Genomic DNA, 27,372 nt, shown 5'->3' on the forward strand with positions numbered 1-27,372 from the left:
GTAGTCCAAGCTATTTGAGAGACTGAGGCAGAAGAATTGCTTGAACCCAGTAGGTGGAGGTTGCAGTGAGTTAACATCACACCACTGTACTCAAGCCTGGGTGACAGGGCGAGACTCTGTCTCAAGAAAAAAAAAAAAGGAGTGGCAAGATAATATAATAAGCACTGATGTGGCATTTACCATGTGCTAAATCCTGTTCTTTACATTTATAGATATTACCTTATTAAATCCCCACCATAACCCTATGGAGTAAGCATTATCCTCACTCCATAGGGTGAGGATATTATTATCCTCTTTTTAAAACCACTTTTTATGTGCAATATCTACCTTTAAAAAGATCTATTAGTAAACAGAGCTGAATTACAAAAAATCAATTTCACTCCAGCAAACCTCGAGTGCCCAAAGCCGACAACAAATGACTCAGTGAGTAAAATAAAGGTAGAACAAAGCAACAAGGACAAGTAAGACTTTAAGTGATTATTATCACCTCATTTTTACAGATGCTAAAGACTAAGGTGCAAGAACATGAGTATCAAGGTCTGGTTCCAGTATCAATGCTCGTGGCCACTATACTCTGCTGCTGCCTCATATTCTATATGCCTTGTACACTGTAACTCCACTGAAGTGCTGGTGGTGGTGTGTGTCTATGAGAGAGAGAGAGAACTGGGGCATCGGGAGGCCCCCAGCCCTCACACCTACCAGCCCAGCCACTGTGCAGAACGCAGGGGTGAGTTGCTTCATTTCAGGTGTTCACTCTGCTTTTTGCAGAACGTGTTGTCCTTTGAAGGATATTAATACAGGAAATGAATAAAGAGCGGCTTCAAAACAAATGTGAGACCAGGACAGCTTCCATCTTATGCATTTCAGATAAATAAGCCCTCACAGTAATCAGCTCTTCGGGGCCAGATCTCTCTCCTGGAATATGAAGTGCCACAGCACACTGTAAACAACAGCGACGTGACTCATTTCCTGAACTGTGTCGTGGCCATCTGCTCAAATATCTCCCTTCCTTTTCCTGTATTCTAATGATACAGCAACTCTATGGACAATTATGTAGCCATTAAAAATGGCAATTTAAATTTTCAAAGTTAAAATGCATAACAATGTGGGCAAAATGCCTCCAATACAATGTCGAGTGAAGCAATTGCACACGAGAGGTGCATGTATGGAAAATGTGTATGCACGAGGCCAAGGCCTAGAAGGACATGGAAAAGGAAACTTGTTTTCAAAAGCTGGAGACTTCTTTTTCAAAGTTTCCCATTTACTTTTAAAAATAGAAATAAAGCAAGATGCTTCGTTGTGCAATTTCACTGCCGTCAACTACGAACATAATGTTTACATACAGACCCAGTTTATTTGGAGCTGGGAGGATCTCTAAGATTGATAAAAAAAAAAAGTTATTAAAATGGCAGATTTTTCTGGATATGGGAAAATTTATCATAAGAGAAGTAACGTCCTTTCCTTATCCTGTTTGAAATTTTTTAACGGTTGGAGAACTTGTGAGGAAGGAGATGAAGAATGAAACGGTGATCTTTTCTTTATCTCATGTTAAATGTTATCTCACACCAGATACAGAAAATAAATAAGCAGCTTCCAATCCTTTTTAGGAAGGAGGCAGGACATAAATAAACAAAATATGGACTAAATGAAATATAACTTAAGCAATCTCCCTAGATACATTTTTCAATAAACCTGAAGTCTATTCGGCATTTTTGTAGTTCTTCATTTCCTTCACTCACTTAAAGTCTTACTTGCCCTTGTTGCCTTGTCCTACCTTTATTTTACTCACTGAGTCATCTGTTGTCAGCTTCGGGCACTTGAGGTTTGCTGGAGTGAAAAGAATTTTTATAATTCAGTTCTGTTTACTAATACATCTTTTTCAAGGTAGATATTGCACGTAAAAAGTGTTTTTTTTTTTAAAAGAAAATAATAAGCCAATGCCCTTGTGAAGCTATACTTCATATGCTCTATTGGTCCAGGTCAGCTAAATTTCCAACACATATCTTCAGTACTGATGCATCAAAGGACTTAGTGAAATTAATCAACTACATTTTAGGATGAAGCCTTCATTCCACAGGATGTGTGGGCCATTAACAGAAGTGAATTTTTCCCAGCTCAAAATGGTATAGAAAGGAAAATGTAAATGAAATGACTTGGAGTAAGTTCAGTATAAGGCTAATTTTCCTTAAGGGTAAGCTCGTGGTTTAGGTTAGAACTCATCAAGTTAATTGTCTTCTGATCCTTGAAAGTCAAATCCAGACATCTTCTTGATGATTCCCATTACCAAAGTCTCTGGAACAAGTGATGTTTCCTGAGCCTCCTTAAAGACTCTGATACTAAGGAGGTCCTGTGGGAACCCAGTGCTAATAATGTGTGATACTGGAATGAAAAAGCAAGGGAGTAAATGAACTTGCTGAGGAGGACCCGAATGAACCATTGTTCCTGAATGTAAAAACTGATTCCTGAAGATTATGGCCAAGAAGTAGGTCCCAGTGGAAAAGAAGGAGAATCAGAGTTTGGAAATGTGATGAAGTTTCCATTGGCATAGCAGAGGGTAGATCTTGTCACTAGTTGACATGTGCTACTGCCAAGGTGTGGCCCTTGGGAGAGTATAGCTAATGGCCTCAGCGTCACCTGGAGGTCTGTTACAAATGCAGATAGACCATTAAAGGATTTTTGTCTCTTTGTTCACTTCCATCACCCTAGTGCCTTTAACAATGTCTGCACGTAGTTGCTGGATTTCTTGAGCCCAATTCAAAATCATTGAACTAAGATCTCTGCGGGCAGGTCCCAGGAATCTGTATTTTAACAGGATCCCCAGTTGGTCCTCAGGTATAGTTTAGTGTGAGAACCATTGCCCTACTGTACATGGATACTGGCCAGTGTACTACAGTGTTGATTCCCCTGAATGCACCACAAACTCTAGAAACCTAAAAATGAAGGAACAGCCACACCTTGGTTTCTACTATGATGATGATGATGATTCTCTGGTATTGCATAAAACATTTACACCCAATATATCCAGGGGTTAGGTAAGGCAGTTACACTTATTCCCGTTTCACAGTAGAAAAACTTGGACATATGCAAGGTCAGATAATTAACAAAAAAGGAATCAAAACCTCCCCCGCTAAACAAAGTTTAGGAGATGATGTGCTAAGCCTGAATTGGACAACGTGACATAATTAGCGAAGAGTGAAGGACAGCACTCCACTTGGGTCTACTATTGTTATGACCAAGGTCATTTTAAAGTGTCAGGGCCACTCTCCAGGTGAGTTATAGGAAGAGTCCACAAAGAACCCAGAGAGATGAGGTCTTTCAACCACCTCTGCTACTCTACCAGTGATCTGAGAACAAAAGGCCCTCTTGGGCTAAAAGGAACAAGTTATGAAGTCAGAAGGGGGTAATAGGGAAGGGAAAGTGAGCCAATCCCTGGGGCTCACCAGGAGCAATTGACTTGTTTAGTACTAACTAACCCATGAGTTTACCTTGAAAGAAAGCTTTATATTGAATTTACTCTGAGTCGTTTCATTTACATTTTCCTTTCTATATCATTTTGAACTGGAAAAAATAGGTTTTGTTAATTTTAGCTCCTTGGGCAAAAGGCACCGCATGCATTCCCAGCATTATCATGCCCAACGCTTCGCATAGTATTAGATCACTTTCCTATAATCACTTCATTCTCTTTTATGAGACTTGAGGTTTAATTGGAGTTTCCAATAAGGGACTTTATGTGTTTAATGGATTTCGGTATAATAATCAGAGTCTGAAATGCTAGTCAGAAGGCCGGTTGACTTCTAATGAGGCTGCACTTGGGAGAAAAGTGTTTTAAAGATACTACAAATCTATGCTATAGAAGTAGACATGCAAATATTTAGGGAAAGATGTAAAGTGTCTGGTTACTTCGAAATCACAAGCTTGTATACTCCAAAACCAATTGTTAGACTGGGTTAACTGGTGAAAAACATTCAAACTGATGAGTGGGCAGTTCAGTTTTTGAGAGGGACTCAGTGAGAACAGTAACAGGACGCTTGGGCATGTTCTCCTGTTGGACACTTCTGGAGGCCTCAGGGATTGGGCTCACCCTCCTTTCCCTGGTAACCCCTCCTGACCCCTCAGCCTGGGCTTCTCTTCCTCCTGCACGCTCCTCTGCAGAATGGAACGCAGACTTTCCAGCCTTCCTAACTGCACCCCTTCCTCACCGTCTCCAAAACATGCACCTGCTCACTTCTTTTTAATTATTATTTAAGGAATTTTTCAACTGGACATTCTAAGGAAAATGGGATTAACAAAAAAGAAAAAGAAATGAGGAAATTAAATATTATGGGAAATCTTATAGCTATATCAAAGCAATTTCCCTAAGAAATTTTACGGTATATTGCTGGCAAGGCATTTTCTTACTTTCCCATCACTCTTGGGAATATTTTAAATACAAGACAAGCACTCTTACCATGGTGCTATATTATACTTAATATATTTAAATACTACATAGTGCATATCTCAAGTATTATGTGCTTTGCCTACACATGGAAACTCATTTTTAAGTGGCCTCACCCACAACCAAGGACCCTCTGCCCTTCCCAAGGTGGAAATGTGAGAGATGGATCTTCCTTGCTTCTCCCTCCAGGTGACAAGTTTTTTTTTTGTTTTTTTTTTTTTTTTTTTTGCTGTTGCCGAGGCTGGAGTGCAGTGGCACAATCTTGGCTCACTGCAACCTCCGCCTCCTGGGTTCAAGTGAGTCTCCTGCCTTGATCTCCTGAGTAGCTGGGATTACAAGCACACACCACCACACCCAGCTAATTTTTGTATTTTTAGTAGAGACAGGGTTTTACCATGTTGGTCAGGCTGGTCTCAAGCTCCTGACCTCATGATCCACCTGCCTCGGCCTCCCAAAGTGCTGGGATTACAGCCGTGAGCCACTGCGCCTGGCCCATAAGCTTTTGACCCTGGAACTGCATGGACAGTCCTTGCCTTTCACCAAAGTGTAAGTGATGCTAACCACACTCGGTGATCAATGATTCTGAAATTGGAACGTGTATGACAGACAGCTAAGGCACACAGTAGGAATTTAGATGCTTGGTCACCGATCCTGCAAATGGATTCAGCAGGCCTGAGAGGGACTCAGGAAACTGAATCTGCATTTGTGCCAACCTCATAACTCCTGGGTGATTCTAAGGACTTCTCTTGAACTCTAGATCCTGCCTGGAGAAGCAGGGTGCCCTGCCCCATCTGCACTGGACACTTAGGACCACAGCCGCTGCCCTGTGAGGTATGAATTAGGCTCTGGGTCACTCCCTGGGGCCCCATTTATTCCATAACTACTTGAATTCTCTGGGGTCAAGCTTTGAGCTTAAAGATGAAGAATTCTTCCCTGGGTGTAATCTCCAAAGCTTCCTCTCCATGAGCTGCAGGACACCCTGTATTAATTGGGAACATTAATTAAGCTCCTTTACTTATCCTGGAAGGTCTCTATTGTTTCAATAAGTGGTTTAATTTGTCAGCCACACTGGCTCATAATTTCAGGCTATGGACTCAGTTTCTTCTTAATCTGTTGCTCTAGTGGTTCCCAAACTTAGACGGGAATAAGAATTACTGCAGAGCTTATTAAACAAAGGGTGCCAAGCTCACCCCAGGCTTACACAGTCAAAATCTCTGATGTCTGTGCCAGAGATTTTGGGACTCTGTGTTTGACAAGCCCTACTGAGGGTTCAGATACCAAACATTGAGAATTGTTGCATAATCCAGTTATTCTCAAATGGCAGGATGTATCAGGATCAGCAAGGGGACTTGTTTAACAATGTCACTGGGCCCTACCTCTCAAATGTCTGGTTTGGCACATTTGGTTGGCATCTGAGAGTTGACATTTCTCTCAAGTTCCCAAGTGACATCGTTGTTTATGGACCAGGGCCCACACATACAGAACCACTGACTAAGGTAGTATCTGGGCCCAGGTTGCACTTACAGCCATGTGTCACCATCAGACCACACATATGGTGACTTTAAAATAGCTTCTTATCAAAACAAACACTTCCACTGAGCCCCACTCAATTCCTGCTTTTAGGCTGGGAGGGCCTTTTGTTCTCAGATCACTAGCAGAGTAGCAGAGGTGGATGAAAGATGCTCTCTCTCCAGGTTCTTTGTGGTCTCTCCCCATAACTCGCCTGGAGAGTGGCCCTGACACTCTAAAATGACCTTGGCCATAACAATAGTAGAGCCAAGTGGGGTGCTGTCCTTCACTCTTCACTAATCGTATCACGTTGACCAGTGCAGGCTTAGCACACCGGGCAGTTCTTGCTCCTGCCTTTTGATCCTGCACAAACACTTCCCCAAGACTGAACCCCTCCTCAAATTTCATTTCCCCCTACCTCAATAGAACTTCTAAAGCACTATTTGGTAATGTTGGTTTTCCAGGCCGTTTCTGGAAAGATGGAGAAGAAAATATATCAAACACTGCACTACACAGCACTTCATCAACATCTCCACCTTGGTTGTCTCCTTCTCTCCTGTCCTCCCTGCTTCCCACCAGTTTTTCTCTTGATCTCTTTCCTCCTCTGATTATGTAGAATAATTTCGGTGTCCTCCCCCTTCTCATTTGCATCCACCCACCTGAATCAATTGAACACCCCCATCTTCCTTCAGCAACTAGGGGATCTTCTTTGGGATTCTTCCTCCTTAGAAATTAGGAGAGGATTGTAAAAATATATCGTTTCCCATCCCCACTCCACCTTGACACCAACTCCAACAGTGGGAGCAAAGAGGTTCTCTTTAGGGGAGAACATTTGCCTTTAGGGAGCATGTGATCCACCTCTCTCTGATCCCCTTCTTTCTGCATGCAAAGTGAGGGAGGCACAGCTGGGACATAGAAAGCTCCCTTCTATGTGGGGCTTATGAGGTTGACATGCATCTAGAGCCTTTCCTGTGGGAGAATCTATCTGACCGTGCAGTATGGATACTTGGAGACTTTGGGTCAGGGCAGGGGAGTGAGAGAGAGAGAGGTGGGGACGGGGAGGGTTCACTTAGAGTGGAGTCTTCAAATGCTTTGAGAGGCTTACAGCCACCCAAAGCTATGTCTCCCTCATCACCCTCGGGTTCGCCCTACCCCTGTAAATAGACCCTCTCCTCAGCCACACTCACTGGGGTTCATGGCATGGCAGTCTGCCCACCATGTTGAGTTATCCCGACAGCCACAAAGGGTTTAGAGCTTCTTTTGAGTCTGCTGCGGCAGCACGGAGTTTCATGACACAGCATGGGATGACTCAGCAAAGTCAAATGAGGGCAGAGAAGACAATCAGAGGGAATTACAACACTTTGAGTAGAATGATGAGAAAAGGCCCTTATTAAAGAGCACCCACGAAGTTCAGATTGCCAAACACTGCAGTGCCATCTGCCGGCTGAGGGCCCGCTTGCATAGGCCCCCATTCTGGAAGCTATTCTCCAGGCCCCAAGCCATGGCCAGGATCTCTGAGATCACTGGAGATACTTTTGCTATCTGTGTGACCTAGACTTCAAAAGAGGTCATTCTGTGAGTCTCTCATGCTCAAATGGAACCTCTCTCTGTCCTTGAGGAACTTGGATGATCTAAAACTCAGAGGGATCTAAAACTGTTGAAAGGCATTGAAGGTGTTGAAAGGAAAGAAAGAAAATATACTAAACCTAGCAGCTAAAATATGTCCTTTGGATGTTTTGTATGTGCCTAAAATTCTTCAAGATACCATAAAATGTTCACCAACTACACTATTAATGTCACTGTGTAAATGATCATTGTACTTCTCATGCTCCTAATTGTTAAAGACCACCAGCTGCAATCCAGCTCCTTGGTGGACAGGCATAACTATGGACTTTGGATTACATCCCCTCTATTTCTTCTGCCTTATATTTATGGACATAAGTGATCCTTAAATTTGCTAATGAAGGTGGATCCTAGTTTCAGTGAGATCAACATTGCTGGCTGACTATTTATCAATGTATTTTAACCAGGAATTGCTTCCAGAATCATAAAGGCAGCAGAAATCCAGGCATGTATTTGGAATTTGTCTTTAAATTCTAATACCTTTGTCTAAAGACTTTACTGCTACATCCATTTCTCTACTGGATGAGCAAAATACTTTTCCCTGGACACTAAGGTTAACTTCTTCTTTTTCATCTCCTAGAAGTGTTAGCCATTTGGACCTTTGTTTAACAGCTTCTGTGAAGCGTTGCACTCTGACAACTTGCCTGATGGATGGAGCTGTCAGCGTATCCCCAATCCAGAGATGAGGAGGACATTGCCTCACCTACCCACTCTATAAATCACATGAATAAAAATTAGTACCAACCTAAGCCCAGGGATCCTTTCTCATTTCAGTACTCTTTGTAGATTATAATCTTCAGAATGTGCTTTAGGAAAAAAAGAAAAAGAAAAAGACTTTAATGTTGCTTTGCTCTAAAGAATTAGCAGTGATTTACTCTATAAAATAACTCCTCGTGGCTAAGACATTTGAAAAAATTAGTACTATATGCACAAACCTGCCCTCTGTGACCTGGAATAATAACTTCAGGGGTTGGAGGTCTGATCTGAAGTGCAGAGAGGGAGATATTAGTCAAAATGTCAATACCCAAGGGGGATTGAGCAGAGTGGGCAGGGCAGAGATGAGACGCCAAAGTGAGGCAACCAGAAGCACTCGGGAGAGGTATCAAGGAGAAAAGAGAGCCTTTCCTCACCCATCAGAGACAATTACTTCTGTGGTTCCCAGGACATTTCTTTACAGATCTACCTACATTTTTACATGTCGGTGTTCCCTGGTAGCCTCTGAACCCCTTGACTTTAGGAACTGAGACTCATTCATCTTTGTGTCCCCAGGTTCCCGGCCCTAGGTCCCATGGCAGGCATTCAGTGTAAGATCTATGAGTGAATGAATGGGATCAGGTACTTTAGCAAAATAACTAGGGTAACTCTGGATGAGAAAAGAACTACAGAGGTTTGTAGAAAAAAAATATCCAGAGTATAAATATGTAAAAAGAAATTGTGGGAAGTAAACGGCACCAATAAGCATGCGATCTCATACTTCATTCTTAGCTGAGAAAACAGAATCCTTACACTGCAAGCACATGATGCTGTGTTATATTCTCAAGTTCTTCACTGGGGAAGAAACCAGCATTTAGACTCTATGATTTCCCAGGTCACCACTTTGCCCTGCTCCAAGTTCACACAGAACTGGTATTTGTTCCCATTTCCCTGATGACCATTGTGTCTCCCTTGGGACTTGGGGTAGTTTTAAATTAACCATGGAGTGGTTTCCAGTTCTGGCCCCACTGTGTTCATGTTACTGAAGTTTCAGAGTTTCAGCTTTCACCATCTGTAAAATGTAAATGACAACACTATGCCTTGGCTGCTAAGCAGGACTAGAATAAAAAGTAAGATGTTGTCAGGAAAGCCTGTGAGGCGTTTGCATGGCACAGGGGTAAAAATAGCCAAAAGGCAGATAAATGCAGTCAAATATTTTGTCATTTGCTTTGCCTTAAAATGTTCACTACTCTTCATGAAAATGAAAAGATGTCCTTTTGCAGGGTGACAGCTGCTGTTGGTTGCAGGAAGCTGCTGTCTGCTACTGATAAACAAATGACAACTTCCCCTGAATGGGTCCATATATTGCCGGAAGCAAATTTATGATTAAATTTTTGCTGGCTTTTTTTTTTTTTGACCCCAGAAAAAGATTTGGCTGGAGTCAGTATATTTCCCTCTTGACCAAATCCTTTGGTGTTTTGAAAACTTTCCAAGTGAGAAATTGAACCCTTTTACCCAGCTTGAGTCAGATGCTCAAAACACAAGATAAAAATAGCTGCTCGGGAAGCTGTCACACTGCTTTGCTCTGCCCCCAGGATGGTTAACCCATCACAGGGCCTTCAGCGCACTGAGAGAGCTGCCCTGGCTTTGGTTAGAGATGGTCCTTCTCACTTTTCATTTAGGATGTCCTTGTTACAACCCATGTGAAGTCGCCTGTGATTATGAACAGGAAACTTGAGGGTGAGCCAAATGTCAAAGAGCTCTTTCCGAACCATCTGCACTGAGGTGCTTTCCTCATGGAAGGGATCAGTTTTGGGGCTTAACTCTTCCTATTTCTAGTAGTAGTTTATGGTTTTACTTCTCTTTGCTAGACAATTTAATAAATCCGATTAATCGATATGTCAATTTTAATAAGAAAAATGGCATGGTTGATATTAAAAGCTAACAGTCAATGAATATATTTCAGGCACCTTATATGCATATATAAACATCATTTCATTTAGTCCTCATACATGATTCATGAAATAGATGCTATCGGCAGTCTCTCCATTTTACAGATGGGGGAAGTGAGGTTCAGGGAGACTGTGTGACTTGCCCAAAAACTCATAGCTCAAAAACGGCAGCCAAGAAACGAAACTCAGAGCTGTCTGTCCAGAGTCGGAGCACTTAGCCAGTGTGTCCTGCCAAGCGAGTGATGCTGGGCATGGCATCCCTGGCCCATCAGTACTGCAATTCCAGATCTCAGCCTCCCCGAGCAGAACCCTTCAGGGTTTTTTGTTTGTTTGCTTTTTTGAGACAAGGTCTCACTCTGTCACCCAGGCTGGAGTGCAGTGGCACAATCTCAGCTCACTGCAACCTCTGCCTCCTGGGCTCAAGTAATTCTCCCACCTCAGCCCCCCAAGTAACTGGGACTATAGGCACATGCCACCACGCCCAGCTCATTTTTGTATTTTTAGTCGAGATGGGGTTTTGTTATGTTGGCCAGGCTGGTCTCAAACCCCTGACCTCAAGGGATCCACCTGCCTCAGCCTCCCAAAGTGCTGGGATTACAGGTGTAAGCCTCCGTGCCTGGCCCAGGTCTGGATTTCAGACAGATGATTCAGGCCTGGGGCTTGAATGAATGCCGAGGCCTTAACTGCAGGTTGCAAGAGGTATGAAGTTCAGGTGGCCAACAGTCTAGGACCCAGTGGCAAGACGCATTACTGCCTTGAGGAATAACAGTCACTAAGATAAATGTAGGCCTGGGAGTCAGCATTGCTGGGTTGGCATTAATCTTGTTTGTTTGGAAATCTGTAATGCATTTTGGATACCCATACATCTCTGGGGCTTAATTTGTTCTTTTTGAAGTTGAGAATTGGGGTAAATGAGGATTAATCGTGTAACTTAGTGGTCAGGAAGTTTACCATGCGGTAAAGGAATTAAAGTGCCTGAATCTTGTTATGGGCCACAGGGTCATAATGAACTGGGATGCAGGGTAATTTTTCTCAGATATCTCCCAGTCTTATCTCTGAAGTACTTGTTTAAAGTTTTTGAAAAGCAGGGTACAGTGAAACTAAAAGGACAAGTCTACTTCTGGGGGTGTTCAGAAAGGCGAGGAGCCTTTTACACATCAGGCCATCCAAGATTGCAGGCATGAGCTGCCTCACTTGGATGCAGGTGAATGGGTGTATGTGTGAAGGGGCCCTTTCCTTCAGTTTGAGAAGCAAGAGGTCAAATGAACAGGAACTGGTGGTTGGGGCTTCCACTGGGAAAGCAGCAAAAGTGTTGTTATCAGCCCTTGGCGAGTCATTGTTTCAGCCCTTCAGGGTCCTAGGAATAAAATCTCACATCATTGGGTTCATCTCAACTGACTTACTTAAATTTTAAAGTAAAAATTTAAAAACATGTGTTTGTCTGGTTATTATAGAAGTCATAGCATAACAAAATAAATTCACAAGGGACTGAAGTTTACAATATGAAAAACAAGGCTTCCTCCACCTTGTTCTATCCCTAGGCCCGCTAGTGCTGCTGCCCAGGGCAGTTACTTAAAGACTCGATCTTTACCCCACCTCTGCCCAGCCCTGAGCTCCCTCTTTAATATTCCAGATTCTGGTTCTTCAAGTGGTTTCCTCCATGTCTGCAAATATTAAGTTTATTCTGCTGGTATGTTTTCGCTGTGTGTCCCCACCCAAATCTCATCTGGAATTGTAATACCCATATGTTGAGGAAGGGACCTGCAATCCCCATGTGTCAAGGGAGATAGGTGATTGGATCATGGCGGCAGCTTCCCCCATGCTGTTCTTTTGATAGTGCGTTCTCACGAGATCTGATGGTTTTATAAGCGTCTGGCATTTCCCCTGCTTGCAGTGCTCTCTCCTGATACTAGGTGAAGAAGATCCTTACTTCCTCTTCGCCTTCCACCGTGATTGTGAGTTTCCTGAGGCCTTCCCAGCCATGCAGAACTGTGAGTCAATTAAACCTCTTTCCTTTATAAATTACGCAGTCTTGGGTATTTCTTTACAGCAGTGTGAAAACGGACTAATACAGCTGCTGACTCTTCCTCCTATGACAGATGAGTTCTTAGTTCACTTACATTACTCCCTTTCTTTCTCACAACACAGTTACATTGCTCTTGTAAAGTCCTCTCTATGTTACTTTTTTCACTACAAATATGACTAAATTTCTTATTTTTAATCCTATTAGTGATAGGTAAATTATCTTGACTCCTCGCTTTATAATACGAAGATAGAGTGCAGTTGCAATATGTGTGCACTTAGCTCATATGTATTAACTAACTTCATCTGGCCAGAAAAGAAGAGGAAAGTGGGTATGAGGAAGAAGTGAGAGAGAAAATGGGGGCAGGAGGAAGACAGGCCGAGGGTGTGGGGGAGGCAGAACTCTTAAACAGTGTGAATGATGATTTCAGCTGCACCTGCATTTTGCCCAGTAAGTGAGCTGGGATGGGAGGTATGATCAATGCTCATTTGGTCTCATTCACTACCACTGCCCTGCCTCATATTTGTGAGTATCTCCCTGAAATTAGTACAGGTTGAGCATCCCTAATCTGAAAATCCAAAGTCCAAATGCTTCAAAAATCCAAAACTTTTTGAAAATGCTTATTAGTAGCATATAAATTCAGAGTCAGAGATGATGGTGATACTAAATACCAGATTTTCCACATGGGTGGCTGAGATAGTGACACCTTTGCTTTCTGATGGTTCAATGTACACAAACATTGTTTCATGCAAGAAATTATTTAAAATATTATATAAAATTAAATGTAAGCTATGTGTATAAGCTGTGTGTGTGTGCATGTGTGTGTTGTGTATGTGTGTTTAGACTTGGGTCCCATCCCCAAGATATCTTCATTATGTATAGTATATGCAAATATTCCAAATCCCCCCCCAAAAAATCAAAAATCTGAAACACAAGTGTTCCCAAGCTTTTTGGATAAGGGACACTCAACCTGTATCACCTGAAAACTTAAGCAAATTCTTGGGCCCCACCCCAGACCCACTGAACCAGAAACTCTGGGGTGAGACCAGCAATCTGTGATTTAACAAGCCCTCCAGGTGATTCTGATTCAAGCTTAAGTCTGAGAACAACTGTTCTGAATTGAGCGTAATTCTAATGTTTAAAGAAATGTTATTTTTCATACAATATAACCCTGAAACCCAAGCTGATTATGTCCACTGATTACTGATTTCATTTGGTAGGGAGAAAACAGTAATCTTGGTAACACTGATATTTTGTTCTGAAGCACAGTTGTCTTTCACACTTTCTCCATAGGTTCATTTTTAAAAAATGAAAACGAATTAAAAGTATTTACAGTTTATGTTATATACATTTTGCCGTTAGAGCCAAGAAGAAATGATTACATTTTTTTCTCTCTGACTCCAATGTCATGACTTAAAAGGAAAGTGATAAAATTGATTTTTCTTTCTTACAGTTCATCAGTTGGTCACCATCCATCATGTCATAGTAACCTTTGCTTCGTAATTGAACCACACCTTTCTTATAGGTGGCTATTGTCTTGTTCGGGAGTTTCCAATTGCTGTCTTTTTTAGTTGCTGGAAAAAGAATCATATTCACTCATCATTGTATTTCTATTATCTTCCAGCTGCTTCTTTGGGCTCTCTCTTGCTTGTAATCAATTTTATTTTTTTCTGAAGCCCACTGACTTCCAGGTTACTTTGATTTGGGCCATAATTCGTATCACCTTTAATGTATCCTAAAATCTTTAAATGCTTTCTTTTTTTTTGTTTTGGTTTTTTTTTGTTTTTTTTTTTGTTTTTGGTCCTTATCATCCCTATTCTTCCATTCTGTGCCCTTTTCACAGTCTAAGGGACTTCCAATTTCTTTGTAATCATATATAGTTCATAGAATCCCTTCCTCCCCCCAACCCTAGTTCTCTCCCTCTAGAACCTCACCTGTTCTGGCTGCTCTCCGAAGCCACCTGCCCAGCTCTTATCCTGGAACTTCTCTGAGCTACTTTCCTGAATTGAAGCCTCTGTTTTCTGGATCCTATATCTACCTCTTTCTTGCTTTATATCCTTGTGTACTGGAGCATATCCTTAAGTAACTCCCCAAAAAAATGATACAAGAGAGGTATAGGAGGGTAAGTTTTCTGTATCTTTACATGTCCAAAAATATCTTTGTTCTGTCCTCATGGCGAATTAGGAGTTTGACTATGTATAGCATTACAGATTAAAAGCAAAATAAATTTATCTCAGACTTCTGAAGGAATTGCTCCATTGTCTATTAGTATTTAATGTTGCTGAAACTTACTTTTTCCATATTCTTTCCCACTACCCTTTAAGTTTAGGGTCTAGGCCAGGCATGGTGGTTCACCCCTGTAATCCCAGAACTTTGAGAGGCCAAGGTAGGTGGATCACATGAGGTCAGGAGTTTAAGACCAGTCTGGCCAACGTGGTGAAACCCCATCTCTACTAAAAATACAAAAAAAATTAACTAGGCGTGGTGGCACATGCTTGTAGTCCCAGCTACTCAGGAGGCTGAGGTGGGAGCTTGAACCTGGAGGTGGAGGTTGCCATGAGCCAAGATAGTGCCATTGTACTCCAGCCTGGGTGACAGAGTGAGACTGTCTAAAAGAATTTTTTTTCCAAAAAGTTTAGGGTCTAGTCACTCTCCTTAATGTTTTAAAATGTTGCAATTATGTATTTAGGTGATCTCCCTCCTTCTCCCAGCCTTGACTGACCTCGACTTATCTGGCCTGATATTGAATAGGTTATTTTTGAAGATTTTGGTCTCCTTATTAGTTTCCTATTGCTGCCATAACAGCCCCAAATTTAATGGCTTAAGATAACACACATTTATTATCCTGCAGCTGTGGAAGTCAAAAGTCCGAAATGAGTCAACAGGGCTCCATGTCTTCTTAAGGCTTTTTGGAAGAATCCATTTCCTTGCTGTTTCTGGCTTCTAGAGGCTGCTTGCATTTCTTAGCTTGTGGCCCTTTCCTCCACCTTCAAAGCCAGCAGCATAGCCTCTTCAAGTCTCTCTCTTACTGACTCTGTTATCACATTGCCTTTTCTCTCTCACCTTCCTACTTTCTTCTTATAGAGACCCTTGTGATTAGATTACCTGGATAATCCAGGGTAATATCCCCATCTCAAGATCCTTGCTTAATCTTCTAAATCCCTTTACCATGTAAGGTAAATTCCAAGGGTAAGGATGTGAACTTTTTTGGGCAGCCATTGTTCTGTCTAGCACAGTCTGTCCTTGGCCTCCTAAATTCATATCCAACCCACATGAAAAATACATACACCCCATCCTAATATCTTCAAAAGTCTCAACCCATTACAGCATCAACTCAAAGTCTGAAATCAAGTCTCATCAGCCTAAAAGCCCCTCAATTTCATCTAAGTCATCCAAATCAAGTATGAATGAGACTGAGCATGACCCTTCTTGTGGCAAAGTTCATCTCCATCTGTGAACCTGTAAAACTCAAGAAACAAGTTATCTCTTCCCAAAATTCAGTAGTGGGACAAGTATAGAATAACAGTTATAGACATTCTCATTTAAAAAGGGAGAAAGGGGAAGGAAGAAATTACTGGTCCAAGCAATTTCAAAATCCAACAGGGCAAACTCCATTAGGTTTCAAGGCCTGCACATAATCCTATGGGGTTCCAGGTTCCACTTTCTGGACCCTCAGCTCCACCATCTGAGTCATTCTTCCTTTTTCATAAAAGGGTAGTAGAGTTTGCAACTGAGTAGTAATCATCCTGTTCCCTGCCTGTAGAATGCTGAGAATCTGACAACCTTCTTGTGTTTCATCCTCTCTCTTCCCCCTTTCAGTGTAATCTGGCAGTGTTTCAGCTAGTATAAAATCCTCAAAAACCTACAACTTGGGGAAACTTTTTTGCCTTAGTTTTAAAAATAATTATTACTCCTAATTTTTTCTGTAACATTGTTCTTAAACTCTCATTGATAGTGTTGAAGTTCCTAGATTAACATCGTGTTTTCATGTTTTCCCTCATATTTTGCATTTCTTTGTATATTTACTGTGTTCTGGGTGATATCCTTCTAAACTTTCTAATACACTATTTTATTTTGGTAAGATATTCTTAATTTCTAAGAATATTTCTTATTCTGTCATCGTTCCTTTTTCATAGCAGCATGTTCCTGTTCTATGGAGGCAGAATTCTCTCAACAGTAAGAAGCATACTAACTTGAATTTGCAGACTTTTTTCTGTATCTGATAGTATCTCTGTTTTCTTCAGAATAAATGTTCTGCCTTTTACAAATCTTAATATTTCCTGTTAATCCATGCTCTTGGTTTTCCTCAAATGTCTAATAATCTTTGTCAACTGTTCACATTTATGTGTGAAGGGCCATGTTAGGATATAGGGATCCTCTGTTTATCTGTTCTCTGTCTTTTCACGCAAGTCACTGGGCTGACTCTGGCTTCCATGAAAGTGAAATGATTGTGTCAGTGTATGGCCTCCTTTTAGGGGGCATAAGTAGGGAACACCTCTACAATTGCCAAGATAAAGCGTATTTACTCTTGTGTTAGTGGTGTGGGAAGTTCTTGTACTTCGCTGTAGGTAGAGCTTCCTTTCCTTTTCTTTCTCTGGAGTTCCCTCAAGATCTGCTCTGCTCCTTGCCATGATCCCTTTCCAAGCAGAACTCCCATTCTATTTACTATTCCTTCCTGTAGGTCTTAATTTGGCCAGGTAGGGAGGAGGAGGAGGAATAGGAAGAGGACCGATGCCAAGAAGTAGAAAGAACATTCCCTGACTTGGCTCTCCTAGCTCAGAGACTGCAAGGAGAACAACTTCCTTCCCTGCCAAGGCTTCTTTCTGTAAATATTCCAAATTTCTTTTCAGCAGCTCCAGTTTATCCACCCGATTCCTATTTTCTTTCTCCTCAGGAAACTCATCAAAAATGTCTGAGCTGCTAATGGCATGTGTCTTAGTTTGTTCAGGCTACTATAACAGAATACCACGGACTAGGTAATTTATAAACAGAAATTTATTTCTCAGTTTTGGATCCTGAGAAGGCCAAGATCAAGGCACAAGCAGATTCAATATGTGGTGAATAGATGTTCATCAAAGATGCTGCCTTCTGTGTCTTCCCATGGTGGAAGGAGGCAGAAAGCGTGAACAGCTCCCTCATGCCTATTTTATAAGGTCACCAATCCCATTCATGAGGGGTCTGCCCTCATGACTTAATCACCTTCCAAAGGCCCCAACTCTTAATACTATCACATTGGGGATTAAATTTCAACATACGGTTTTTGGGGAGACACATTCAGACCATGGCAGCACTCTGACTGTTTTCAGTACTACCGCAGCTTTTGTTTTCTGTTAAATTTTGCTGACTATTTGATAGAATTTTGTGAAAGAAAGCAGTAAATCTATATGCTTAATTTTCCATCTTGAATTGGGAGATGTTACCTAAACTCTTAATGATCTTGGGGCTTTTAACATCTTAAGTTGGGGGAACATAGTTACACTTCTGACTTCAGAATCTTAGAAATACTTCCTACTTGAGGCCTGACTATAGATAACTACTTACCAGGATGGGACTTTTCAGCCTGCTTCAATTGGAATAAGTATGTTTTTTCCCTTTTATTTCTTTCTTCTTTATTTTTTGAGATAGGGTCTCACTCTATCGCCTAGGCTGGAGTGCAGTGCTGTGATCATCATGACTCACTGCTGCAGCCTCGACTCCTGGGCTCAGGTGATTCTCCCATCTCAGCCTCCCAAGTAGCTGGGACTACAAGCGTGCGTTATCACACCGAGCTAATTTTTTATTTTGTGTAAAGATGGTGTTTCACCATATTGCCCAGGTCTTGAACTCTTGCACAAGCAATCCACCTGCCTTGGCCACCCAAAGTGCTAGGATTACAGGTATGAGCTGCCATGCCCAGCCTTCTCCCTTTTCTTTTCTGCTTTAGGTAGATGGAAGGTAAATACTTCCTCTTGCTCTGGGAATGTTTGCAGATTAAGCCCTCTTTGCCCTCGAAGAAAAAAAAAATATTTTTTGTTTGTTTGTTTGCTTAACTGCTAAGAATTTATAGGAGATACATTTTGCCAGGTAATGTATGTGGAGAGGTAAAGATGGAATAAAACTTGGAATTGAGAACAGCCTGGGGTAGATTGGGAGCAAAAGGAAAATGAGATGGCCTCGATACAGGGCCTTAGACATTTAGAAATTATGTTGAAAAAGTTATTCAAGGAGGGAGAGATCTGGCTGCCCTGGAAGAACGGTGTAAGTTGCATTTAATGCACAAGGGATGCCATAGTTTCAGCAACATAACAACTATGTAAATAACCATATAAATATTGAGAGCTTACTATATTCCAGACATTATGCTAAATGTTTTACCCAAATCTCCTATAATCTTTATAGCAAGTCAATGAGGTAGGTATAATGTGTGATATTGTCTATTGCCATGTAGTATTCAGTCACATCTCTTTCCATGCACATTCCTACATTGCTGATGTTGGAAATCTATTATAAAAACTAGATTCCCTTAAAGTTGGTGTTCTGGATGCTACCTGGGAGAGGCAATGGTCCAAGATTTGGAAGATAAAAGTGAGGTCATGGCTACTTCTTACTAGCAAGTAAGGTCAGAGGAGAGTGTTTGCTACAGAGAATTCCACAATACAGTGTTATCAGCTTTGTGGGAAGAAGAGGCGACTGTGGGCGCAGCAACAGCAGCTTCAGGGCCTATAGAATTCGGTAATGACGATATGCCATTGAAGTATATGACCTATTGATGGGTCCCCTGACTTGCACTACTCCAGTCTTTCTAACAAGTTTTTAAACACCATTTCCCTGTATTAAATCTCTTTCTGCTTAAAATACCTAGAATGCTTATTTAGCCTTAAACTTATGCGCACTATTACCACCTCCCATTTTATAGATGAAGTAAATAAGGCTCAAAGAGACTAAGTACCCTGCCAAAAATGAACCAACTATTTAGTGGTGGGGCTGGATTTGAATCTAGGTTTATTAGATTTTAAGTCCAGTGCACTTAACCACTATGCTTTATTGTCTCTTGTTCTCCATCTAAAGTTGGCTCATGCTAATGTAGACTGGTTAGCCTTTAATATACAAGGGTACTTGTAAGACTGGTCCACCAGCCTTACCTATGTTTTTAGGATGAGTGGGTCAGGACTATGGCCTATGGGTTTCACTGGTGTCGAACTTTTACCTTGAGCTTATTAACCAAGGTACTCTGAATGAGATAACACTAATCCCTCAAACAATTTGACCAGCTCTAATTTTCTGGAAATTTTTACAGCAAATTCAGTTAATTTTTTGTGATATATGAGGAACAGGTAACTGGGAGCCTGCAAATTGTTTTCAAAATGAAAATAATAGGAATATTCCTGATCCTGAAAGCAGAAAACTTTACTATTTCATACTCCTATAACCCACCACCACTGATACTTTATTAAAATGTGAATAAAAGCAGAGTATCCCAGAGGCAAACCAATGATGCAGAAGATATATTTTGAGAATTTTTGTTTTTCCATCTCAGGAACAGTTTGTTGTCCTAAAGGTATTTGTCATTTTAAGAGAAAGAACTTCTGAATAGTGACAATTATACATTTGTTTGACTCAAATAATAATAGCAGCTAGGTTATTCAGATTTTGGTCTCATCAAATCAGCTCAGCTTCCTCTTGCGATTTTCCAGTCTTGTGGAGAGGAGAGAGTGCTGCGAGGATGTGCTAATGGACATTTCATTTTAGATGGAAATGCTTTGTTCCTGCAGTAATGCTCTCATGCTTCTCTCTGCATCTGGGTTGCTGAATCCTCAGAAAAGCCTAGGATTACCTAGCTTGTGCTCTTAAGCCACACATCCATTGCTCTATGCACACACTGAAATCACAGACACGTCACTTCCAATTGCAAGGAGCAAGGTAAGCCCATTGTAATTGCGAAAAGCACTAAACTCTGATATTACAGAAATCACTAGTGGGTATTATGGAGAGGACCTGAAGAGTTCTGATTGTTATCTCCAAGCACTTTTTATCTAATCTGAATAAGCTGAGAATACCCAAGATCTAAATGAAAGAGGTTGGGGCTGGGGACATTATGTGGTGTCATATTAGGAACCTGTGTTGATTCATGCAAAAAGGAAGGGAGAGATTGAAGGGGTGAGGTTCATACAGGTGAGAGGGTTAGAACAATACACTTCGACCAGGCATTTCATAAAAATCACAGGCCTACCCTGTCTCCAAGTATTGCTCCAATTGGGCTGAAAAACAAATTCTCTTTAATCAGAAAATCATTTGTGAGGATTAAATGCTCATAGTACTGCCAGGCATTTGTATGTGAAGGAACTGTACATAGAGTCTTTGTAACCTTCCACTTTCCAGGGGTTTGGTATATACAGTAAATTTATTCAAATAGGATCTGAGGGGGATATTAAATTTGTTATTTTTTCTTTAAAAGGGTAATTTGTAATCAGAGTTTGGGGTCTTAGCATAATGATGGTACAGAGGTTCATTCTGAATTTAAGAAAAGCAAGATTCAGTTTTTCATGGCACTAAATTCTATTTTCCCTAAAAGGAGTTAATGGAAACCTCAACTCAAGTACACTGCAAGGATACATTTTTTATCTTGTATTTCTGAACCATCATTTTTTCAGCAGCCTCATTCACTTATGTGAAACATAACTAAGAACCTGAAAGGCAACAGAAAACACCTCTTAGCAGCAAAATGCTGTTTACAAAGCCCAGGTACTAAAGGTCATGCCCTTTACCCAGAAAAGAATCTTTTGGTGTTCAGCAGAGCCTCTTATTTTGCCCACAAATCAATGAGCTTGATTATCTGGTAATAAAACAGATTGGGAGCAGCAATTAGAAGGGATGGCCATGTAGCTACTGCAGAGGCAAGCTGAAACACAGGAGTAGAAAGAAAAACTGTAAAATGTAGAAATAAAAATTCATAATTTTTGTACCCCAATGTATTATACTCTTTAAATGAATTGATTTAGAGAGTATAAGTGAAATTTTGTTACACGGATATATTTCATAGGGGTGTTTATTCTGCTTTTGATTTTTCAACTGTTTATAAATAGAAAAGCCATTCTGAAGCTCATGAGCCATGCAAAATCAGGCAGTAGTTGTTTGTGACTTGTAGAGGGACAGGCCATCTTTTGCTAACCTCTAGTCTAAAGCAAAAAAATATTAGCAACGAATTGTGTATTTGTAGCATATACAAATTTTTTAAATATTGATAAATGAATTGTGGTATATCCATAGGATGAAATACTACTGAACAATAGAAAAAATAAGCTATTGATTTCATTCAACAACAGCAACAAATGATTCAAAGAACACAGCCACAATCCATTTCATGGATTGGAAAATAGTCAACACCTTAAATACCCTGAATGAACTCCAAAGGCATGTATTACACCCTTGTATTATCATGTTCATAATGGCAAGCCTCAGGTCAAGGAAGTGTTTGGTCTTCTTTTAAGATGCAGAGAAGAGAGAAGCACACTTCAGAAAGCTTACCATCCAGAAAACAAAACCTAAAACTGATCATTGAAAAGGCCAAATTTTGATTTATCTGGGATTCCTCAAGTATTCAGATGAATTTATTTCACATGAGTGTCCAACAGTCAATGTTTTACTTTATAAGATTTAACCTGGGGGAGAGAGAAATTTAAAGGATTGTTATTTATTTGTGGCTACAAGGTACATATGTATACAAACAAATATTAACAAATTTTGTCAATGTATATATGTGCATATAGCAACATTATCATACTGTTTAAAGTAAGTACATGAGTATGTTTAAGTGACCATGCCAAAGCTTTCTGCAATCAGAAGGTTTCTAAAAGGTGTTTGAAGGTTTAAGGATAAGATACTGATGTCTGATTAGACTTTTAGTTTTGCCATTGCTTGATGATTTAGGCTGTTTGTCACAGCTTCCTCCTATTCGTTAGAAAATTGTGTTTTCCTCACATGCTATGTCTACGTTTCTTTAAATGTCCGAGACACAAGGTTTAGAAAATAAAGTGGATAGTTTCTGAAGCTTATCTTAACAATGAATATCCTAGACTTGAGGATCTAGGACTAAGATGTAGAGCAATCGTTATAATAATAATAGCTAATGTTTAACAACGTCGCCATTTACAAAGCACTTTCACCCACGCGTTTCTTTTGGTTGGTGTGATCTTGATTTTTAAAAATATTTATAACAGGTAACTCTTCCTTTCTAAATGCCATTTTTTATTGAATACTGACTTATTTATCCTGTGGCGGAATCTCATGAGCTCTATTTGTCTGAGTCTGCACAATGTCATTTAACATATTCCTCTATCCCCCATAAGTTTGTAAACTATATTTGCATCTGAAGACTTGATTAGATTCAGATTTAATTTTTTAAAAGGTTACCTCATGGCAGGGCTATGAAATTCCCATTGAATCCCTTTAGAAGGCTCATCATATCTGGCTGTCTTTCCATTAATGCCTTTAAGATGGATTAGTCAAATCAGGTTGTCAAGTTGATCCACCCTTTATAAAATTCCCCATCAAAATTTTACCTAATGCTTTGAGCAGTCACTGATCATTGCCTAGAATAGACTCCTTGTTTCATTGGGTGTTCCAAAGTGCTAATTTTCTAATTCCACTATTCTTTATGCATTTATTAGCTAGAATTCCATAAGAAGAACTTGCCCTTGTCAACTAGACACCCTAAAATACATTCAATATGGGAAAGACAGGATAAATGTCTAGCCCATGCTTTTAACCACTGTGCTATCCTGGAAAGATAATGCTTTCCCACAAGTATGATCTGATAGGGTGGGCCTGGCATCAGAAGTGTCTAGCTTGTGAAGTTTCTCATCCTTAGGTCTCAGGAGACTATGCAGATTGAAGCAGGATTTCTGTTGGGAGATGGAAAGAGTCTGGCAGAGTTTCTGCCCCAGCCCATGAGGCTGCCACAGGTACAGAACTGGAGTGTGATGGGGAAATAGAGGCCCTGGAATATGGAACACTGCATAAGGCACACTGCATAAGGTTAAAAGCGGGAGGGGTAAGAACACCACTGGAAATGAGAGGGTCTAGGGGCTCCACCCAAGCAAGAGGAAGCTGAGCCAAAGTGTAGCTGGGCTCCTTAAAGGGGACAGGGAATGAATACTAGACAATGTGGGACAGAGCCCTGGAGGGAGTGTTCTGAAAAGTGTTCATGAAGGGCTGGGTTTGTATGACTGAAGAATTTTGCTGTACCGCCTGGTGTGGAGGTGCTATGCCTTAGCTGGTTTGGCACCAGCCACCTCCACATGAACCCTAACTGGAAACTCCACTTCCGTGACAGAACAAAAAGGACCAGATTTCCAAAGGGACACAGCTAGAGGAAATGGAGCCAATACTAACTTTATATGGCCAATGCCTTCATCACTGGTTCAAACCGGTACCCAGTCAGTGAATCTGCCACCCTGATTTTGCCCATGTATGATCTGACTCCCAGCACAATCACATAAATGCCCCCAAAACGTCGAGTTGGAGTATTTCCAGTTCTAGAGCTGTGTTATCTAGGCCAGAACAGCTAAGAGATGTAAATGCAGACTCTCCAGGGCCTCTGCCCATCCTCTCAGCACCTGACTCCTCTCACTTGGAGCTCCAGAGACCCCTCCCTGCTATTATATTCAGGAAGTGGCTGTAAAAACCAAACCACTCTGACTGATTAAATTAAAATTTCTTGTCTTCCTGCTGCATTACTTACAAGAGAACCAAGAACTATTTTTAGATTTAAAAAATAGCAGTTTGCTGGTGCTTGCCATCCAATTTGTAACAGATTTCCAGAGATTAACACTTGCTAGGTTTTTGGCCACATTTAATCACAAAAGTAATTCTCAATTCCATCAATACGCTCAGCTCGAGGGATAAAAATAGCACTGCAATCTGGTTGGGTGCCTCTCGGCCATGGGGCTCTGCTTCTCCAGTTGCTGTTTTGATGTTGTTATGGAATTGCTGACCCGCTTTAGGGACATGTGTGTGCAAGGCAGCACATGAGGGTGGCCTGGTATCTGATGTGCTGTTAGGCTCAGTGACACCCTCCATGTGCTAGAAAAGTGGTCTCTCCACCGAGCAAATGAAGAGAGTAATTGTGTCTAATTATCTGGCTAGGTTTTATAACTGAGAAACTATATAGTGCAATCCTAGCTACTTGGGAGGCTGAGGCAACAGAATTGCTTGAACTGGGCAGAGGTCACAGTGAGCCAAGATTGTGCCACTGCACTCCAGCGTGGATGACAGAGCAAGACTCCATCTCAAACAAACAAGCAAACAAACAAACAAAACAACAAAAAAAACCCACTTTAGATAAGAAGTATTAATATTTCTTATTAGGTGAAATATTACTCCATGACAGCCATCCTGGAGTAATCTGGTGTGGCTGGGTGTGGCTCCTCCCTTCCTGTTGGGTGTCCACTAACCAACCTCTAAAGAAGGGAAGAAACTCCAGTAGGAATTACATGTCAGCTTCTGCCCTGACTTGCTTTTGTTCCTCTGTAAAACTCCAGTTGTGTAGATCTGCCAATATGGAGCTGTGGCTTACCGGAAATAAATGTCACTAAATGCCACTAAATCAGTTTACATTGGTCATCCTGTAAAGTTTTGGTTCTCGTCTCTAGAAATTACTAATATTCTTGGATCTCCACATACCTGTGGTGGATTTTTAAGGTGTGAAGAAAGTAGTACCCCCAGCTGTCTCCAGAGAGAAGGTGTGGGGCTTCACCTCTCTGTTTTGAGAGCTTTCAATCCTCTGTGCTGCTTTTGCAGTATGTTAAACGATGTCTCATTCATTGCTCATCATGTATTTTTCCGTGGGTGAAAGTCTTGGTGGCAGAACTTCTGAATCTATCAGATACAGTCTTCCTTTTCCTGATAACTGCCACCCCAAGAAGACATACAGGTCCCCTATGCTCACAAGTAAGGTAAAAAATACACACACACACACACGAGCATTCTGGCCACTCCAAATGTAAGTAAATTTGAAGACCCTGGAAGAGTCATTGACTTTCCTCCTGACAGAGTCCTCCATAGCCCTTCCTGCCTCCTTGTCCTTCCAGGCCCTCTTTTCTGCCATATTCTTCATGAAGCTTAATAACTTGGGAAACACCAATCCCTTACTTTTCTCCTTGGCAAATGGATTTTCTTAACTGATCAATTATATAATGTCTTACATTGATGGACATGATTTTTCATAACATCATGTATTTTAGAATTAGGGAGGAAAAAACAAAGAATATCTAGTTCAGCATTTATCCAAAGTACAATCTAAAACACACTGAGCAGAGAGATGTTATAGAAAAAGGGTTCCACAATCAAGCAAGTCTGGAGAACATTAACCGAAATTCCCAAGTCACACTGGCTAAATTTCAAAGGCTTCTCTCAGACCTCCTTGTGGTAACAGGCTAGTCTAAATATGTTAAACCCATTGTTTCCAAATTTTGGTTTAGGATAACTTTTCCAGATAATTTTTATTTTTCTTTAGAACGTAATTCAGAGATGTCAATCCTATCTATTTTCTCCATTTTACAAATGAGAAAACAGGCTCAGAAGTTCAAATGGCTAAGATTAGTTTGTCAGTATTTGGAACCTGATAAAGTCTTACAAATGTAGATTTATGACTCCATTAAGCTATGACCCATGTGGTCCAGTCTCAGAGCCACGGCACCCTGGAGTCCTGATAAGTAAGCAGCATCAAAGAAGGGGCCCCAGGTGGGGATTGTCAGCAACTGTTGTTGGCTAACCGCAAACAACCCACCGACACATCGCTCCCTCACATAGCCCCAGCAGACCGACCCTGTAAAATTTCCCTCCAGCCCCTGCCTCTTGGTAGACAGTCCCTTCTCTGCCACGCTGCCTGTTGCTTCCTTGCAACATAGTTTCTCTCTAAATAAACCTACTTTCTTTTTTATTATTATTGTTATACTTTAAGTACTGGGATACATATGCAGAATGTGCAGCTTTGTTACATGGGCATACATGTGCCATGGTTGTGTGCTGTACCCATAAACCCATCACCTACATTAGGTATTTCTCCTAATGCTATGGCTCCCCTAGTCCCTCAGCCCCCAACAGGCCCTGGTATGTGATGTTACACTCCCTATGTCCTTGTGTTCTCATTGTTCAATTCCCACTTATGAGTGAGAATATGTGGTGTTTGGTTTTCTGTTCCTGTGTTAGTTTGACGAGAATGATGGTTTCCAGCTTCATCCATGTCCCTGCAAAGGACATGAACTAATCCTTTTTTATGCCTGCATAGTATTCCATGGTGTATATGTGCCACATTTTCTTTATCCAGTCTATCACTGATTGGCATTTGGGTTGGCTCCAAGTCTTTGCTATTGTGAATAGTGCTGCAATAAACATACATGTGCATGTGTCTTGGAATAGTTTCAGAAGGAATGGTACGAGCTCCTCTTTGTACCTCTCGTAGAATTTGTCTGTGAATCCGTCTGGTCCTGGGCTTTTTTTTGGTTGGCAGGCTATTAATTTCTGCCTCAATTTCAGAACTTGTTATTGGTCTATTCAGGGATTCAACTTCATCCTGGTTTAGTCTTGGGAGGGTGTGTGTGTCCAGGAATTTATCCATTTCTTCTGGATTTTCTAGTATATTTTTGTAGAGGTGTTTATAGTATTCTCTGATGGTAGTTTGTATTTCTGTGGGGTCAGTGGTGATATCCCCTGTATCATTTTTTATTGTGTCTATTTGATTCTTCTGTCTTTTCTTCTTTATTAGTCTTGCTAGAGGTCTATTTTGTTAATCTTTTCAAAAAACCAGCTCCTGGATTCATTGAATTTTTATAGGATTTTTCATGTCTCTATTCTTCTGTGATCTTAGTTATTTCTTGTTTCCTGCTAGCTTTTGAATTTGTTTGCTCTTGCTTCTCTAGTTCTTTTAATTGTGATGTTAGGGTGTTGATTTTAGATCTTTCCCATTTTCTCCTGTGGGCATTTAGTGCTATAAATTTCCCTCTAAAAAATGCTTTAGCTGTGTCTCAGAGATTCTGGTATGTTGTGTCTTTGTTCTCATTGGTTTCAAAGAACTTATTTATTTCTGCCTTAATTTTGTTATGTACCAGTAGTCATTCAAGAGCAGGTTGTTCAGTTTGCATGTAATTGTTTAGTTTTGG

This window comes from Macaca mulatta, chromosome 7, assembly GCF_049350105.2.
Source record: "Macaca mulatta isolate MMU2019108-1 chromosome 7, T2T-MMU8v2.0, whole genome shotgun sequence".
Classification (NCBI taxonomy): Eukaryota; Metazoa; Chordata; class Mammalia; order Primates; family Cercopithecidae; genus Macaca; species Macaca mulatta.